A 19,385-nucleotide genomic window follows, 5' to 3' on the forward strand; every position below is an offset into this window, starting at 1 on the left:
CCCGGATTTCCATGAATCGCACCTGTGCGGCAAGTTTTCCCAACGCATCACCCACGGACCAGAATTGTCTTGGAGTCGACACATCACTTCCCCCTATAGAGTGGATTCGACGCATCGCTTCTCCTGCGTGCAGCAGAACTGTTGCATCGCCTCTCCACGGTCTCAGGAACTGACGCATCTCTTTGTTTTCAACACTTCCCATCTCTGCAGCTGTTTGGCTTAGTGAATTTTGATGCATCTACAGGTACTTTGTGAAAAATCACGCATCCATAGTTTTCTATCGACCAAGTTGTTTGAAACCTTTTTAAAGTAATATTTTTATTTCATATATGTTGGGTTTTTGTTGTTTTGGTCTTGTTCGGTTTAGATAAAGATACTTTATTTTGCTAAACTGGTATGGTGTCCATTTGTGGTTTATCACTGTATTACTGTGTGTTTTCAGTGCAAATACTTTACACATTGCCTTTCGGATAAGTCTGTCTGCTCATGCCAAGCCACCCAGAAGGTGAGCAGGGGTTCTCTAAAGTGTGTATCCCCCTTACCCTAACTAGAAGCAAGGGTCCTTATTTGGGCAAAGGTACCTACCTCTACAAACTAGAGACCCCCATTTTAACATTGGTGGATAGCGGTGAGAATTTGAACTTGTATTTGTACTTGACCCACAGTGATTGGTGTACATTACTAGTTTAGTGCAGACCACTATGCAACCACATACTGTGTTTCCTTTTTGGTTCTATTTTTGACCTGACCTTGAAGTATCCTTACACAATGTCTTTAAATGGTAAACCAGCATGTGAGGCTGAAGAATTGGATTTTGACATTGAAATGATAAGTAGTTACAAAGTAGATCAACTCAAGCAGTTCTGCAGGAGCTTTGGAGGTCCCTGAGGAGCAACTCTAGGAAAGATGAGCTTCTCTGGCCTTCGTGGCAGGACAGACAAGCTGAGGAGGCGGATGATGCAGAGGTGGATGGGGATGTGCCAGTGGGCAGTTTCAGATCCCAGGATTTGCCTGTTGGGAGAGTAACCTCTATCTCTGGCAGCACTCATTCTTCCAGGAATTTGGCTCCGGAGAAAATAGAGGAAAGGCGAAGATCCAGGGATCATGAGTTGGAGGTCATGAGGCTCCAGGCCAAGGCAGAGGAAACATTTATCTGATCTAAGCTCTTGTGACAGATGGCATCGTGCCAAAACAGAAGAGCACATCGATCAACGAGGGTTGAAGAAACTTTCTAAACCAATCCAGTTACCCAGAGTAACAATACCAACAAACCCAACCCAAAATCCACCAGAAGTACCTTCAAACACTGGAAAGTGCCATCAAAAAAGAAACTTCGAAATTGTGGGAAGCTGCATCCTTTAAAAAATACCTGGAAGTGGATAGAGTTCCTCGAGGCCTGCGAATCCTTATCTTCCCCCCATCTGACGCAACCAACCGGACCAGAAAGAGAGGTGGGAAGGTAACCTCAAGAAATTTTCCAACAATATGATTAGACAACTCATAGACTTTGCCAAAGAAGTGTATAACAAAGCGAAAACTAAAGTGGCCAATCTTACTAAACACATTGAGGACTCCAACTGGGGGACCTAACTAGGAAGAACTACGACATTTTGAACAATATCATAAACGAATACAAGGAGGACATAATTAAGAGGAAAAAAATTGGAAATTCTGTCGGGACCAGTTGGATTACCAATTTGGACGTGTATACACTTTTGCTAAGATACGACGCCAAACCAGTGACCAATAACAACGGAGAGACCGCAACAAACCAGTCCGGACCATCCACCAGCTCAGATATTCAATCACCAGCAGCAACCTTGGAGAACAACACAAAAAGATGCAAGGTATATTTTTTCAAAGAAGTCCTTCGATACAGACTGGGTATAAAAACAACAAATGCCTAAAATACCTGAACTCCTACAGCCGCTCCTCAATTCAGACGACTGCAAACTTCACCCGCAGGGGTGACAACAAGAGCCAGGAAGAAAGAAGTGAGCAGAACAACTCAGAAATGTGTGACCTGGTCAAAATCCTCTCAAGTACAGTACTTTCTAACCATGAACTGCAACTACTTAATAAAGGTCTCTCATTCTGTCCCACAGCATCTACGAACTTGGTCAGAACACACATTGACCTGTTTAAATTCACCAAAGAGCTCAAACTCAAAGTTTTCTTTGACAACCGACCAACCAGACAACAAGATATACGGTATAACCCCATTTCTAATCTTTCCATTCAAGACGTAGCAAACATTGACTTATTGCCCAACCTCAGTGAGCTAGAAATGGGTCCCAACTCTATCAACAGATCGGCCTCAAATTTCGGAATCTCCTCATCGAACACCCAATTATACCCATGTTTTATCTCCTTCTAAAAATACACAAGAGGGTCTACCCTCCACCGGGTAGACCCATCATTGCAGGCATTAACTCACCCTGTTCCAGGTTAGGAGAATTTATTGACAAAAAGCTTCAAGTCCGGCTGAAAGATATCCCCTCTTTCATACAGGATAGCAAAGACATTCTAGCACAAGTCAAAGATATCACTTAGGAACCCGACTTCTTTTTGGTATGCAATGACATTGTCAGCCTATATACATCAATAAAACATCAGGATGGTATGAATAAATAATACAATAAAATTATAAAAATTATTTTGGACATTCTAGATTTCTGTCTGAACAATAACATTTTCAACTTCAATCATAAGATCTTTAAACACATATGTGGGACTGCAATGGGAGCCAAATGTGTTCCTCCTTATGCCTTTATCTTTATGAGCACAGTTGAGAGATTCTGGCTATCGGATTCCAGTTTCACCGAACTCAGTTCGCACATTGTTCTCTGGCGTCTCTACATAGACGACATTCTCTGCATCTGGCAGGGAGACCAACACCTTCTAGAAAGATTCCTACGTCAACTTGACAACCCATGCAAAATCAAGACAACTCACAGTTTTTCCAAGAAGGAAATCAACTTTCTGGATCTCACATTCTATGTAAAGGACAACCTCCTGCATAGTAAACTATACAGGAAGGAAACTGACGTTAATGCCATTTTAAGGGCAGATAGTTGTAAACCAAACATAACATCAAAAATATTTCCAAAGGAGAATTACTCCGAATCAGGAGGAACTGCAGTGAAGACCACATTTTCCAAGTTGGAGGACGAGAAGCTATGAACCGCTTAAAAAAACGAGGGTATTATCCATGTACCCTGTAACAAACATTAATGTATGTAGCAAGGATTGAGAGAGCAAGCACTTTAAACCCGAAATCGCAACGCAAACAAGAAAAAGATAACAGGATTCGATTAATCACAGACTACCACAATGGCCCTTCCAATGTCCAACAAATACTCAAACGCCATTGGCACCTGCATCAGTACACACCAAGGCTCAATGATCACCTTCGGACCTACCCTGAAGTCAGCTTCAGACGAGCGCCCAATCTGAAAAGAATGCTCTTCAAGTAAGAATTTGTGGATGACAGGAAAAAGACACAATTGTAACATATGCAAATTGGGATCGACAGAACCATTCTCATACCGATGCCACTTAGTAAACAGATCAAAATCAAAGAATGGATTGACTGCAACAGCAAATTTACCATTTATGTGATCTTCTGTCCCTGTAACCAACCATACATTGTTAGCACAATCAGACCTTTGCGGACAAGAATACAAGAACACTATAGAAACATCAACAAGTATGACACAGGCCATCCACTTACAGACCCCTTCCATAGTGTCCACCCACACAAGAAAAGCTTCACATTCAATTACTTTGAGGTGGTCCATCCACTCAAAAGAGGTGGGAACAGGGAACTCAGACTCCACAGAAGAGAGAGTGAACTAATTCTGCAATACAACACTGTGAAACTTGGTCTCAACAAAAATGCAGAAATGCATGTATGGCTGGGGGACGACTAATCGACCTGTTTGTACCCATTATGCTCCCCCATTGATGCTCAATTAACCTATTTGTACCTATTATGCTCCCCCATTGATGTTCAATTATCTTGTCTGATATTTAGATTCACCCTTTTCTAATATTGCCTTGAATTTGCTGTGATGCATAAACCTATTACAGCGACCTCTCTTCTTCCCTGTCCAGGTACGTACAATCAAAGGTTTTATGGGACACGTAACATTCTTCACATAACCCCATTTTAGGTCTCGGCTAAAACGCGCGAAGCGCGTTCTCGCCAGAGAACTATAGTGATCAGTTCAGCAGTCGAGACCTGACAAGGATTGGAGACAGGTGCTGGCCACACGCACCATGCGCAGCATTCAAACAGCTTGGCAGAGTCGGATTACGACGCGCGCCTTAGGATTTGGTTGCGCGCGTCACGCGTGAGCTTCTTAAGTTTCGTTTTCCTTTCCACCTCGGAAACGCGGGGAGTTGGGGACGAGCGTCGGCGTCCGTGAAGGAACCAGGACGAGAAGCAATGGAGGCGGCGGAAGCGCTGGAGGAAGGGGTATGCATGTGTATTTACCCTTTTCATCTCAGATCTGGCCAGTATTTGAGTAGCATAATACAAGGTGTGTCTTACTACAGACTTGCTGCAGGTAACCATGTCAAGCTTTCCTCGCTTGACTTGATCTTACTTTCTTTTTTGAGTAGTTTGGCTGGTGCGATGTAAATAGAAGGTGAGCCATCATAGACTGCTTCTTATCTGTGTGTGTGATTGATCTATTTTTAAGTGAAGTGTTTTGCGTTGATCTAAACACAATGTATTGTGTAAATACATGTAAAGCCCACTTTAAAACCCTGAGCCAACCATTCACAGAGAATCATCCGGCCCGCCAGAGACATATAAAGGGCAATGACTCATTCTGTGAGCGAGCCTTCCCCACTGGTGCACCGTCACCGGGGTTAATTAGTGTAGTGCTGGAGGATGAGTTTTTTCCTAGTGAGGGTGGGGAGCCAGCTGTGATGACCCGTATCTCTTTAGAAGACAGAGAGATGGTCCAGGAAACCCGCCTGCTGGATAACACTAAAAACTACCTGCAGTGAGTGACCATCAATGGGAGGAGGGTGGAGGCTCTGAGAGACATAGGAGCTAGTGTGACATTTGTTAGGTTTCAATGTGTGTCTAAAGAGCAGGTCATCCCCAATGTGCTTCACCCTGTAATTGCTGTAGACAACTCTGAGCGCCTGTGTAAGGTGGCCCAGGTTGCCTTCGAGTGGGGGACGTCTCAGGTTCTTTGAAGGTCGTTGTAAGTCCGTACTTGCCTGTTGAATGTCTGCTTGGCTGTGACCTGGAGAGTTAGTTTTTTTTAAGGAGGTGGATCGCCAAGCTCATCTGAATACGTGGGGATTGCCTGTGTTGGCCTTTGTGACTACTTGGTTCATGGCAGCCAGTAGGGGTAGTGTGGAAAAGTAAATTTTGCCATGTTATATGTGCCTACGTGTTCCCCATCTTATGCTATATGTGCATGATCGATATGCATGTATTCCCCTCTGATCGATTAAAGACGCAATTACAGTTGTGTCCATCTCTAGTATGCCAGTTTCCAGTCATCATGAAAACAACGAATATCAGGCCTATGTAAACCTACGTTGCCATATTTCACAGTGTGCACGTTAATTCATTGAATTGTCCCCGTTTCTAGGCCTCAAAAGGGCCCGGATTCAGATTCAGCTCCGGTCTTCTGAACCCTCTCCGAGGAGCGATACAGCCCCCACCTGCATCCCTGACCCTTAGCTTACTTCATGCCTCGCAGTGCCCGGCCCGGCCTGGCTCTGCCTCCCAGTCTGCCAAGAGTATGTTATGCTTCCAGTTATCAGTCCAGCCCTCCTTCTCTGCATTCCTAAGCTACTGAATCGCATCAATAGTTTCCGTCATGGTCTAGCCTTTCTGTCTCCATGTAAGAGAAATACTGTATTAATATTCATAGAATATTCCTCGCACACACAATACATGTAGAATTATGCACGCATCAGTCCTAATGTCTAGTAGCCTTTGCCCTGATAACTTTTGGATTCTATCAATATGTACTCTAAACACCAGATACCAGATATGCCTTGGGTACATGTCGCTCTGACACTCCAGACTTTAGTCTCCTCTTCTAGCACAGAAGTCATAGCCCCCAGTTCTCCCTGGTAACACGTCATTGCCCATTTGCGCGCACCACTAGGTTAGAGGTCCCAGCTGCTCAGGTAGCCCCCTCCATGTTTCCGCCTCATTTATGACACTTCTGTTACGTTTACATCACATGTCTATGTCTACGCCCTGTACACGCCTTCTTGTTACATCATTTTGCCCTTATCTTTCGCGACTGCTACGAGTCACTCCTACTGCTACGCCTACTGTATTGAATGTAATGCAATTGTTTTGATATATATACTGTGCATCCATATTAAAAATTGCCAATTGCCATTTCCCAGTTTCCCTTGTCCCTTCCCGTGCAGCTGCCGTCCCGTGCCTCCAGGCTGTTCTGTTCCTTTTCCCTTATGCCTGATTAAAGCCTGAAGACTCAAGATACCTCGAATCCTGACTCTTATTTATTGAGCTACCTGTTTTATTGCTTATACTGAAAAATAGTACCGGTAATTAATTATTTATTTACCACATAATGGCGCCCGAATAGGGACTTGCCCTTTCCCCACGCGCCGGAGAAGCCACGCAGGCCCCCTGATCCTCTGCAGCCGTGACGGAACCATACCGTGCACGTGCAGATATTTCTGCTTCAAGTATCCCTCAGGCCCACGGAGGAGACGGAGGTTGCGGTCCAGCATCCAGACGAGGCGGTGAGGAACGCGGCGAGTCCCGACCAGAGCCCAAGCCGAGAGTCCAAGGTCCGAGGTATCCGGAGGCCCACCTGTAACTGAAGTCCGAAGTTCATAGTCCGTCGTCGTAGCAGTCCAGTCCAGTCCGAGGCCTTCCGTTCTTGCTGCCCGGTGAGTACCGTTGCTGGGGTAGTATCTAGACAGGGTCAATTAATTTGTCTCTGGTCCGTGGGTTTGGGTACACAGATCCAACACGAAGTGTCCACCTAGGTGGATGCGGGTCCTGACGTGTCTCTTTATGGGACCGGTAAGTTCGTGCTGTTTTAGCAGTGCATCTAGTCATTCCAGTAAGTTCTGTTCTCAAGAAATTCAAGTGTTCTGTCCGAACCGTTATTTTAAATGTTATTTCATGTGTCTTCAATGTCGTGGTATGAGTGATTTGTTTTTCCAGTTATTATTGTGTTTACCGTGTATTGTATTGTGTCCAGACTTCAGCCTAAACTATGCCTCTATTCTCGAAGTTACGTCAGTTAAAAACCAGAAAGGGATTGTTAGAGGAAGCAGTTCCTGTCCCGCCGAGGGACAGTCCAGGTCATTTTATGTATCATAAGCATGGCTTAAGTGCCATATTATATCTAGACTTATTGGTGGAGTACACCAAGGAATTAGAAGAGAAATATAGATGGCCTGTATCAGGTACGTGGGATGCCGAGTGCATCATGCGAGTAGAAGAAGCATTATGGAAAAAGAAATCCAGACAGTCCCAGAAAGATGCCATCGAGTTATGGCGCAAAGAATCTCATAGAAGAACCGAAAAAGAAATCAGAAAAACAGAATTAAGTAGGGAATCTTCAGAAAGAGCCCAAGAAAGGGAATTAATCGAAGTAGGTGAACGAGTTAAAGCCGAACAGTCAGACAGACAGAGAAATGCCCTTATTAAGGGTATGTATCCTCTTCTGGCCGAGGGCTTGCCGAGAGCAACCCCGGAAGCACCATGTAATTTTCCGCCGCCATTAGTTCCGATTAAGTTACGTCACAAACCAACCGCAGCTGATATTTTTCTCTCGTCCTATTTGGACGACACAGTCCCAGAATATGTAAATCCTGTTCCGCCAGCTCCCGTAAATAATGTAATTCCTGTTCCTCCAGCCACCGGGGCACCGGTTACAGCACCTGTTACGGCACCCCCGGTCCAGCCTACAGTACATGTACCCGCTACATCAGTCACTCTCCCAGCACGTACAATACCCGTCGACGATTCTAGTCTAGGGGCCACGGGGGGAAGTCCTCCTGGAACCCCGCCTCAACCCAGACGTATAACGTTACTCGAGCTACATGCACGAGCGTTACAGCGTTCGCCCAAACTTCAGTCAGTCGCAGATATCAAGCAAGCCCTTACCGAATGCCGTTATGATCCAGTCCCAGGCGATGATGATATGGTCCTGTATTCATTGCGTATAAGACGGGTGACCGAATATTTGGACACCCTACCGAATATGAAAGGTTATCTAGACAGAATATATCGTTTCGTCCGTACAGGAGCAGATCCAGGAAGTATTGGCGAGGCCATGGCTCAAAGAAAAGTCGAGATTCAGCTCATGCTTTCAAAGTTTCTAATTAATTGTTTAATAAGAGAACAAGATTATCCGGATAAAGATCCGGAAGAAATGAAAGTCCTGACCAGGTGGAGTGACCATATAGCCGAGGGAAGACACAAGACCCAGAACTGTATAGAGAGTATGTACAAGAAAATCCGTAGGGAAATAATAAAGTTACACGAGAAACGGGAAGCAACACAAGTAGCCGAGAAAGAGGACTACTCTGATACCGAAGAGGTAGACGACGAGAATCCCTCCAGGATAGCGTATGTAGGTAGTACTAGACTTCCCGACCGACATTCACGCCTAGATCACAAGAAAGTTTTCCCTCCTCCAGCACCAGAACAAGGTTCTCTTGAGCAAGTATTCCAAGCTACCGATCACATTCTGAAATCACGAATCGGTTATAGTGAACTGAGTACAATGCATGAACAAGAACTAGCTCGATCAGCAGTCCGATGGACTACTGATTCTACCACTTTTCCAGACGAAATAGTGGCACAAATGTTTCTGAAACTGCCCCCAGCCGAGCAGCGACTGGTGGGTATGTATATGATCCAGCACCTCATTACACTGTATGAGGGACAGCATTCTGACCCAGGTCCGTTACATGATGTTCTGAACGAGTTACTCCAGTATAGATGGAGAGGTTTAGGTACCGATTTAATTAGTATCATTCTAGAACAGCGCCACAAATATCGAACGTTTTTGAATCCGCATTTTGTTCATGTCTCACCTCCAGAAAGTAAATCATTTTACATAGATAGACAGCATCCGTTACGAGAAGTACACCCAGTTAGGACAGCGGGTGGTGAACTAGAACGAGTATTTGTCTACACCCCTATCACAAAGATGGAACTCTTAGAGATGAAAAAGTTAATTCCCTGTCACGACAAAGATCCAGCAGGGTTCCATCGAGAATTAAAAGACATGCTCCGTATGGGAGAATACACTTATCCTGATATCATTAAAATGTTAAAGGTCCTGTTGCCCGCAGGGGTATATGAAAAACTCAAGGAAAAAGAATGGGAGGTGGGAGAGAAAAAGATAGATTGGACAGCTCTAGAAGCTGAAGACAATTCACGAGTACCAGGTACCGGTCTTGGGGGTAAAGTTAAAGAATTGCCCGAGTTATTGATCCAGGTTTTGCCAAGATTACTAGCCACGAAAAAGGAAGATTGGGATGCAATCTCAGCTTGTAAACAGAAACAGGAGGAAGATACTAGTGATTTTTATTCTAGATTTGAAAAATGTTTTATTATTAATAGTGGTCTGAAAACGAGTAGTGAATCGTACCCTCATCTTTTTGTTACCAAACTAGTCGAGAATTCAAGTCCACAAGTTAAAAATCGAGTTTTGAAAGTCGAAAGTAGTTGGCAAGCTAATACTCCGTCACAAATGCTCCAGATGCTCCAGTATCACCAGAATAGAATCAGGGAAGAGCAAGAACACGAAAGGAGACGTATGAAAGACACGAAAATGAAAGTATTAGTTGCACAATCTGTTCCACAAGACAGTCAGAAGAGGGGTCCGAATCAAGCCAGTCATCCTGCAGCTCCCGTTAAAGGGACCTGCAATTACTGTAAACAGCCAGGTCATTTTATAAACGAGTGTGCAGTTCTGAAACACAACATAGCTACTGGTAAGACTAAAGAAAGACCACGTCCGCCTAGACAAGAACAAGTTTCACAGACTTCTCAGTCACCCCAGAATGCACAACAGACAGTTCCAGCATCGCAGCCTATCGCTGCAACACAGCATGTTACACAGCAGATGTACCAGTATGCACAGACAGAATATCCAGATTATCAGCCATATTCATGAAACAGCCTAGAGAGGGAGGTAGGCTTGCCTCTCATCGAGATACCTGTAGATCAAGAGGGTCCCTATGTACACAGTCAAGTATTAGGGAAAGACAGAAAGTTTTTGATTGATACAGGGGCAAGTAGGACTACTATCAGTCATGACGAGGTTCCAGGGGCTCCGCTCTCAGGCTCTAAAAATGTTTCCCTTGGATTTTCAGGAAAGCCGATTGTTAATGAAATTTCGAAACCAGTTTCTCTAGAAGTTGGTCCATTGTCCCGAACTACTGATTTGTTACTCACGAAATCATGTCCAGAAAATTTGTTAGGCATTAGGACACTAAAAGAATTAGGTGCAGTAATTTGCTGCTCCCCAGAAGGAGTCCGATTGTTTTTACGAGACTTTAAAGGTCATTATGTATTACGTGATTTTGATCCAAGATTATTGAATGTACCACAGCATTTATGGGCGCAAGGTCCAACTGATGTAGGATGTATGCACATCACACCCCATCGTGTGACTCTCAAACAAGGTATCGTCTTGCCACGAATCAGACAGTACAGATTGCCACCTGAGGCTGTAGCAGCCTTATCAAAAATTATTGACGAGCTTATTGCTCAAGGAGTGGTTGTAGAAACTGACTCCAATGTATGTAATTCTCCTATCATTCCGGTCTTGAAACGTACTGATCCAAATGCACCCCCAGTATATCGATTAGTGATTGACCTTCGAGAGCTTAATAAATGTATCATACCTCAGTATCCAGTAGTCCCAGATATTTCTTCCCTATTAACAGCCATTGATTCTGAAGCTACGTTTTTCACAGTTATCGATCTCAAGAATGCATTTTTCAGTGTCCCAATTCATCCAGACAGCCAGTACCTTTTCGGTTTTTGTTTAAATGGAAGGAGCTATAAATTCACACGAGCTCCTCAAGGGTTCACAGAAAGTCCTAGTATTTACAGTCAAGCACTTAAGAGACAACTAGACAATATTCACATGCCAACTGACACTGCCCTGCTCCAGTATGTCGATGATCTACTGATCACAGCCCGTTCTGAACGTGACTGCGAACGTGCGTCACTTACAGTTCTGTATTTTCTGGCCGAGCAGGGGCACAAGGTGTCCCCTTCCAAATTACAATTCTGTGTCCAGCAAGTGGTATACTTAGGACACTTACTGTCCAAGTGGGGTAGGCAGTTGACACCAGACCGTATCCAGTTAATAGCGAGTCTTCCACAGCCCAAGACACAGAAGGAGGTACGAGCTTTTATTGGCCTTACTTCTTACTGCAGACAATGGATTCCACAGTATGCATTTCTAGCCAAGCCACTGATACAGTTAACGACACAGGAGGCAGCCGTATCGACTGTCCTCCCTTGGACCCAGGAACATACACTTGTATTCAATGAATTAAAGAAAGCCTTATGTCAAGCACCTGTTCTAGCGACACCGAACTACAGTAAGCCTTTTACACTTTTTGTTACAGAACGTGATGGTACTGCATTATCTGTTCTCACGCAAGATCAAGCAGGACAGTACAAGCCCTGTGCTTATTTCTCGAGCACATTAGATCCAGTAGCCCAGGCTCTGCCTGCGTGCCTCAAGTCAGTTGCAGCCACAGCTCTAGCAATCAGACAAAGTGATTCCATAGTGTTAGGACATTCCCTGACAGTACAAGTTCCACACTCCGTGGAAGTTCTTTTAAACCGAACCCAGACTCAACCCTTGACCATTGCACGTTTAACAGGTTATGAACTGACACTGTTCCAGCCACACATAGAAATCAGACGCTGCAACATTCTAAATCCAGCCACACTGTTACCGTCAGTTACTTCAAATCCGGCCACACATGACTGTGTGGAAGTTGTCAACACTATGACAAAGCCAAGACAAGACCTGACAGACATTGCATTACCTAACCCCGACCTGACACTTTATGTGGATGGTTCATGTATGAGAACAAGTACAGGAGAACTAGTAGCCGCGTATGCAGTGACTACTGAAACCGAAGTTATAGAAACACATCGTATTGACACCCTGTCTGCTCAAGCAGCAGAGCTAGTCGCTCTGACCCAAGCCTGCATACGTGCCAAGAACCTGAAAGTAAACATATATACAGATTCACGTTACGCATTCGGAGTCGTACACGACTTTGGAGTGCTCTGGCAGGAGAGAGGTTTCATGACTTCTCATGGAACCAAGATTCAGCATGGTCTCCTCATTCAAGCTCTGTTAGATGCAATACATTTACCGACAGCTATCGCTATCATGAAGTGCAAGGCACATACGAAAGTCACTGACATCATTTCCCAAGGTAACGATCTAGCAGATCGAACAGCCAAGCTTACAGCTCAGACTTCAGACATTCTAGTTAACACGACACAGACACTCACTCAAGATCAGACTACTTGTATGACAATTAAGGACCCTACACAAGATGTCATAGACATACAGTTACATGCTACTCCCGAAGAAATCAAGAAATGGTCCGAACAAGGAGGAGTCCAGACAGATCAAGGATGGTTGACAAAGGGAAAGGCCACATGGTTTCTCCCCGACTCTATGGTTCAAGTCATTATTAATACCGCACATAGTCCAGCAAATCTAGGAGAGAAAGCTATGTTAGACAGTATTCAGAACCTTTGGTTCAACAAACACTTACGAGCTGCAGCCAAGCAGAAAGTCCGTACCTGTATGATATGTTGTCAGTTCAATCCAGGTAAAAGTGTCCCGGTGGAACAAGGTGGATTCTAACCTCCTGACCACCCTTTTGAAGTCCTCCAGATGGATTATATTCAGATGGAGCGATGTCGAGGTTTCAAGTATGTCCTCGTAGTTGTATGCGCTTTGTCCAGGTGGACAGAAGCATATCCAGTTCCAGATTACACAGCCGCGACCACTGCCAGGCAGTTGGTTCGTGAATTCTTTCCCCGCTATGGACTCCCTAGGGTCGTGTATTCAGATAACGGCCAGCCATTCTCATCTGAGCTCATGAAACATGTTTCCCTTCTGTTAGGGTACCAGTGGAAGTTCCATTGTGTGCGCCATCCTGAAGCAGCCGGTCTCGTAGAGAGACATAATCAGACTCTGAAAATCCGCATTGCTAAAATTTGTAGAGAAAAAGGTGTAAACTGGCTAGTTGCCCTGCCAGTTGCTTTATTTTTTATGAGGATGGTTGCACATTCCAGATCAGGTCTGTCCCCGTATGAGGTCGTATTCGGCCGACCCCCAAACATGTGGGGTACACCTAGACCCCGCAGTATTACCGATGTTTCCAGTAATATGCTGACAGATTACCTAGCTTCCTTGATGTCTGCCCTACACTCTTGTCGTTCACAGGTTGCCGCCACATTTCCAGACAACACCGATGTGAAACCGCATGAAGTCATTCCAGGCGACCTGGTGTTGGTGCGGAATTTTGATCGTTCAAGCCCGCTGGAGCCCCGCTGGAAGGAGCCCCGGATGGTCTTACTTACAACAAGGACTGCAGTAAAACTCGAGGGGAGAAAAGGTTGGGTCCACCTGACCCATATAAAGAAATTCCATGGAGTGCGTAAACAGACTTTTGCTAAAGACTGCCTAAAAACAGACTCTGAACTTGACTCTGAACTCAAAATTCCCTTGTTAGAGAAAACTCCGCAACAGGAGTATAAACAGAAACTCCGGTCTAGTAAAATAAGTCAGCCAGTTTAATTGTCTAAGTCCCTCTCGGGTGAAACGGTTAGACAGGTCCCTGACATGTATGAGATAGACCCCCATAGTGAGAGAGTTAGTCAAAACTCTATAAGATGTATCATTGTTCTAAGTTTTTTATTATTTTTGAGTCTTATGGTTACCTGCACAAGTTATGCTTTACATTTATGTTTTCCAGTTTCACATGTACATATGTTTTCTAATGATACAGTAGAGCACACATTTAGTGATCTGCCTCCTCACGAGCTATCCTATCGTCTTGCTATGCGAAATAATACATTCATCCGGATGTTGCATTATTCACACCAGACCAGCAATGCCACTAATTGTTGGGTGTGTGGTCGACTCCCCCCTTTCCAGACTCCGAAGGGAGTTCTGCCACTCTTTCCTTATCCGTTTTCACATAATGGTTCGTGTGGAGCATGGTCCACGTTAACATCATCCTCAAATGATATGTCCCTTCTGAATAGAACATGTTTTCCAGACAAGCAAGGTCTCTCCCATAGAACAGGGTTAGATCTAGAAAATGAAGTATATGATTTAGGTAATTATTCTTCGAATTTCATGGTCCTGAATGTTCAGTCTGATACTACTCCAGATCTACCTGCCATTTCAGTACTACCAGTCAAAGGCGAATTATGTGTCAGAAAGAATGGTTCCGCACATGTGGGACATAGTGATTGTACTACTACTATCGAGTATAGTGACAGTGGGAAATCTATTTTCAAAGCCTCACGTCATTCTTATTTTGTTTGTGGTCAGACCGCATATGTTCGTCTGCCCCTCGATTGGGATGGAACATGTTATATTGCCTTCCTACTGCCACCAGTTTTTCTAGCCCCATCTGATTATCACAGAAACACACATCTAACACGTCAGACATAGAAGGGAGATCGAGTCCCCAATTGTCGATCAAACTGAAACTACTCTAGAACAGTATACAGACTTCAATAAAGGTTTCTTCTTCTTTATAGGACCTATCCAGAATAGTAAGCTAATACGTAGGTTAACCAGAACCCTTGAAGCAGTAGTGAATGAGACTACTTCCGCTCTAGGTAACTTAACCGAAGAGCAATCTGCTATGAGATTTGTCGTGCTCCAAAATCGTCTCGTTCTTGACGTCATACTGGCCGATAGAGGAGGAGCATGTAGAGTCATCGGATCTAGTTGCTGCATTTTCATTCCTAATAACGCGCCGTCTGTTTATTCAGCTATAACCAGACTTCATAAAATTGCCCATCAGTTGCACCAGAATCCAGGCACCTGGACATGGTCCGGTTGGCTCTGGAGTATCATATCTGCTTGGGGATGGAAAGTACTGTCATTCCTGGGTATTGCAGTAATGATCATATTCAGTTGCTGTCTCTGTATACAATGTGGCCCTGCGATTTGCGGCATGTGTGCTACCTCTTGTATCCCCAACCTAAGTCCCGTTCCAAGACAATTCGAGACGAACAAATGATGCTATATGAAATGATAGATGGTATCATGAATATAGATGTTTCCTGATGGAAACGTAGGGCACAAGGAGGGAATGTGGAAAAGTAAATTTTGCCATGTTATATGTGCCTACGTGTTCCCCATCTTATGCTATATGTGCATGATCGATATGCATGTATTCCCCTCTGATCGATTAAAGACGCAATTACAGTTGTGTCCATCTCTAGTATGCCAGTTTCCAGTCATCATGAAAACAACGAATATCAGGCCTATGTAAACCTACGTTGCCATATTTCACAGTGTGCACGTTAATTCATTGAATTGTCCCCGTTTCTAGGCCTCAAAAGGGCCCGGATTCAGATTCAGCTCCGGTCTTCTGAACCCTCTCCGAGGAGCGATACAGCCCCCACCTGCATCCCTGACCCTTAGCTTACTTCATGCCTCGCAGTGCCCGGCCCGGCCTGGCTCTGCCTCCCAGTCTGCCAAGAGTATGTTATGCTTCCAGTTATCAGTCCAGCCCTCCTTCTCTGCAATCCTAAGCTACTGAATCGCATCAATAGTTTCCGTCATGGTCTAGCCTTTCTGTCTCCATGTAAGAGAAATACTGTATTAATATTCATAGAATATTCCTCGCACACACAATACATGTAGAATTATGCACGCATCAGTCCTAATGTCTAGTAGCCTTTGCCCTGATAACTTTTGGATTCTATCAATATGTACTCTAAACACCAGATACCAGATATGCCTTGGGTACATGTCGCTCTGACACTCCAGACTTTAGTCTCCTCTTCTAGCGCAGAAGTCATAGCCCCCAGTTCTCCCTGGTAACACGTCATTGCCCATTTGCGCGCACCACTAGGTTAGAGGTCCCAGCTGCTCAGGTAGCCCCCTCCATGTTTCCGCCTCATTTATGACACTTCTGTTACGTTTACATCACATGTCTATGTCTACGCCCTGTACACGCCTTCTTGTTACATCATTTTGCCCTTATCTTTCGCGACTGCTACGAGTCACGCCTACTGCTACGCCTACTGTATTGAATGTAATGCAATTGTTTTGATATATATACTGTGCATCCATATTAAAAATTGCCAATTGCCATTTCCCAGTTTCCCTTGTCCCTTCCCGTGCAGCTGCCGTCCCGTGCTTCCAGGCTGTTCTGTTCCTTTTCCCTTATGCCTGATTAAAGCCTGAAGACTCAAGATACCTCGAATCCTGACTCTTATTTATTGAGCTATCTGTTTTATTGCTTATACTGAAAAATAGTACCGGTAATTAATTATTTATTTACCACAGTAGTCAAGATGACCTGGAGCCTGAAAGAGTGACCCAGGTTCCTGCAGAAAAAGAAGTGGCAGGAAGCTTGGGAAACCCGCCCCAGAAGTTCCCAGGGTCCAGGAGGAGGCAGGCCTTAAGGGGGATGCCCTGGCACCTACAGGGGAACATGTGGCTGAACTGGGAAACCTGCCTGAGCTGACCTGTTGGCAGCAGAAAGGAGGTCCCTCTAGGGAGGAGTTCTGTAAGGGGCAGATGGAATGCCCTACTCTTGTTGGTTTGCGGCAGCAGGCTGCAGACCAGCAGCAGGTGGTCAGTCTGGATCACATTTGATTTATTGGAGAATGGTTTCCTATATAGTGAGCCTGAGGTCGCTGAGCCTGGTGCAGCCCGTGTGCTGGTGGTACCTGAGAGCTTCAGGACCTTCCTATTGGTTCTGGCTCATGATGTGCCTTTAGCAGGACATTTGAGATGCAACAAGACCTATCACAGGCTTATCACCCACGTTACTAGCCCCAAATGCAGAGACATGTTTGCACACATTGTAGATCTTGTCAGACTTGCCAGGCAAGTGGCAAGAGTGGAGGAAGTGTAAGGCTCTCCTCCAATCCTTGCCTGTGGTGAGTACCCATCCCTGGATTTAGACCTAGGTGAGTGTTCAGCGATATGTGCAAGCCATGATTTACTGAAATGTTGTACAAGACACAACAGGCTATTATTATCTTGCATACAACTTCAGCAAGTACAGCAGCACCCACGTAGGGTCAAGACATCTGAATCGCAACTGTAGGAAACCAAAAGTGCGCTCTGTGATGGCTCCTGTACGTATGTGTGCCTTACTGTACCTACTCTCAGTGACTGAACGTCTGTATGGTGTGAGAAGATGAGGGGAGAGTGCATATGCAGCATCACCTGAGGAAGAAAATGAGGAGATATTTACACATGTCCCTCTTGCATACCTGTAGAGTTCATAATATATGAAATGGTACATGCAGAGTCTGTTGGGGTCATGTTGTCGTGGTGAGCGTCAGCTAGGCCTACCAGTGCTAGGGGTTCGCACTTCTCTGCACAAGTCCTCAGACCAATAGAATAGAAGTTGGCATGGAAACTGAAATATAAAACAAAGTACTTTTATTAACATCAAGAAGTGGAACTACGTTCGCACAATACCCTTCGGTAGTGTATGAAGCAGCACACTGAATCAGAAGGTTCATGGACCTTTTATACCCACACAGGAGCTCAAAAGAAGGCGTTACAAGTACAGAAGAGAAGGTTTTTCATACATAAAAGGTCATACAGAAATGCACAGTCAACGGGAGGGAGGAGCTAGCAGTTGCTGACTTTGGTAATAACAACCTGACAGTTACAGACTAAAAACAGATGCATGAGCAGCCACAAGCTCAAATGAACATGTGCAAAGTAGAATAAGCTAAATATAGTTTGTCCATAAGTAGAGTACAAGAGTAAACGACAGTAAGGAAGGACAGAGCACATGGTGAGCACATAGCACACAAGATGGCTACCGAAAACAAGATGGCTTCAGCTAAATGCTAACATCGATCGCTGCCAAATTACAACAATGTATGTGTCATGGGGATTAGTAATTTATAATGGCTGTGTATATTTAAACAAGAAGTATACATATCAGACTTGTCAGGTTCTTGAGTACTTATGCAGAAGCCACTTGTTGCCAAAATATTCCGCTGCCTGCCTCCAGGTCAGAGGTGACCAGAGGAATATGTAGCTGCCATGTGTACTGACTGGCAACATTGCATGCACATCAGTAAAGCAGTCACTGGCATAACCCACTCCCTGCACATTGATGGGGTGTCAGCGGTGTCTGTTGCGGAATATGTGTGCATTGTGGCTGAAGTGCCACATGAGTGCATCAATTGCACCTACCACACGTGGGAAGTGGAAAAAGAGATGGAAATTCCAAGCAACCCTTTGCCTTCCTATCAGTGTATGTGGCATATGTAAGAAGAGATGCAGTGTTCTATTGATGCAGTTCAGAACCTGACAAAAGCATCCGGTTTAGATTGCCAGAGAAATTCCCACTATGTCACTGGACACCCTCTGGAAAGACCCAGTAGCAACTAAATGGAGAGCTGCTAGGATCGTGACATAGGCTGGAATGGTGTGGGAGTGGCATGTGTCAGAGTCAAGATCCTGCTCCCACTCACAAACCATGTCCAAGATGACATCAGGGGGAAAACAGTATCTGGACCTAACATCTTGGCTCGACATCCCAAAGAGGACAATCCTTTGCCTGGAGATCCTGTCAGCTCTCCTCCTCCTTCTTCTCATATCATTCTGTTGCATCACAAGGAGCAAACCAGCAAACACATTCAGCGACCTGTTGTAAGGTCGGAAAGGGTTTGTGTGTGGCAGCTGTGAGTTTATGTATGCGACAGGCTGGGATTATCTGTTTGGCTACCGACTTTCAGCTGGAGGTGGGTGGGAGGATAATAGGCAATGGCACAGGTGTGTGTGGTGTGCTTGAGAGAAAGTTCGAAATCTGAGGTTTGATCAGAGGTTTTGACTTGTATTTCACATTCAAATGTGGACTGTTTGTGGAAGACATTATATAACATATGACTAATAGTTAATTTTGCAATAGGAATGAGGGATGAGGTATTCAAACTAGTGATGTTCAGGTTGTCATTAGAAGGGTCACATGTATAGGCTCTGGTATAGTTGCTTACATGATATTTGTACACTGTTGTAGTGGTGTGTGTTTTTGACATCACATATATCCCTCCAATGCACTCCCTACACATACACATATGTAACAGCTCAGTGCCTACATGTAGCTCTGTTCTATTTTAAGTAAGA

The 19,385-nt window shown here is 44.7% G+C and overlaps 1 protein-coding gene across 1 annotated transcript in view; it reads left to right on the forward strand.

Annotated features, from left to right (window-relative positions):
* Positions 1-19,385, forward strand: part of LOC144769762 (E3 ubiquitin-protein ligase TRIM17-like) — a 287,916-nt gene that overhangs the window by 49,218 nt on the left and 219,313 nt on the right. The gene's annotated exons all lie outside the window — the stretch shown is intronic.

Source organism: Lissotriton helveticus, chromosome 7 (genome assembly GCF_964261635.1).
Source record: "Lissotriton helveticus chromosome 7, aLisHel1.1, whole genome shotgun sequence".
In the NCBI taxonomy this organism is placed as follows: domain Eukaryota; kingdom Metazoa; phylum Chordata; class Amphibia; order Caudata; family Salamandridae; genus Lissotriton; species Lissotriton helveticus.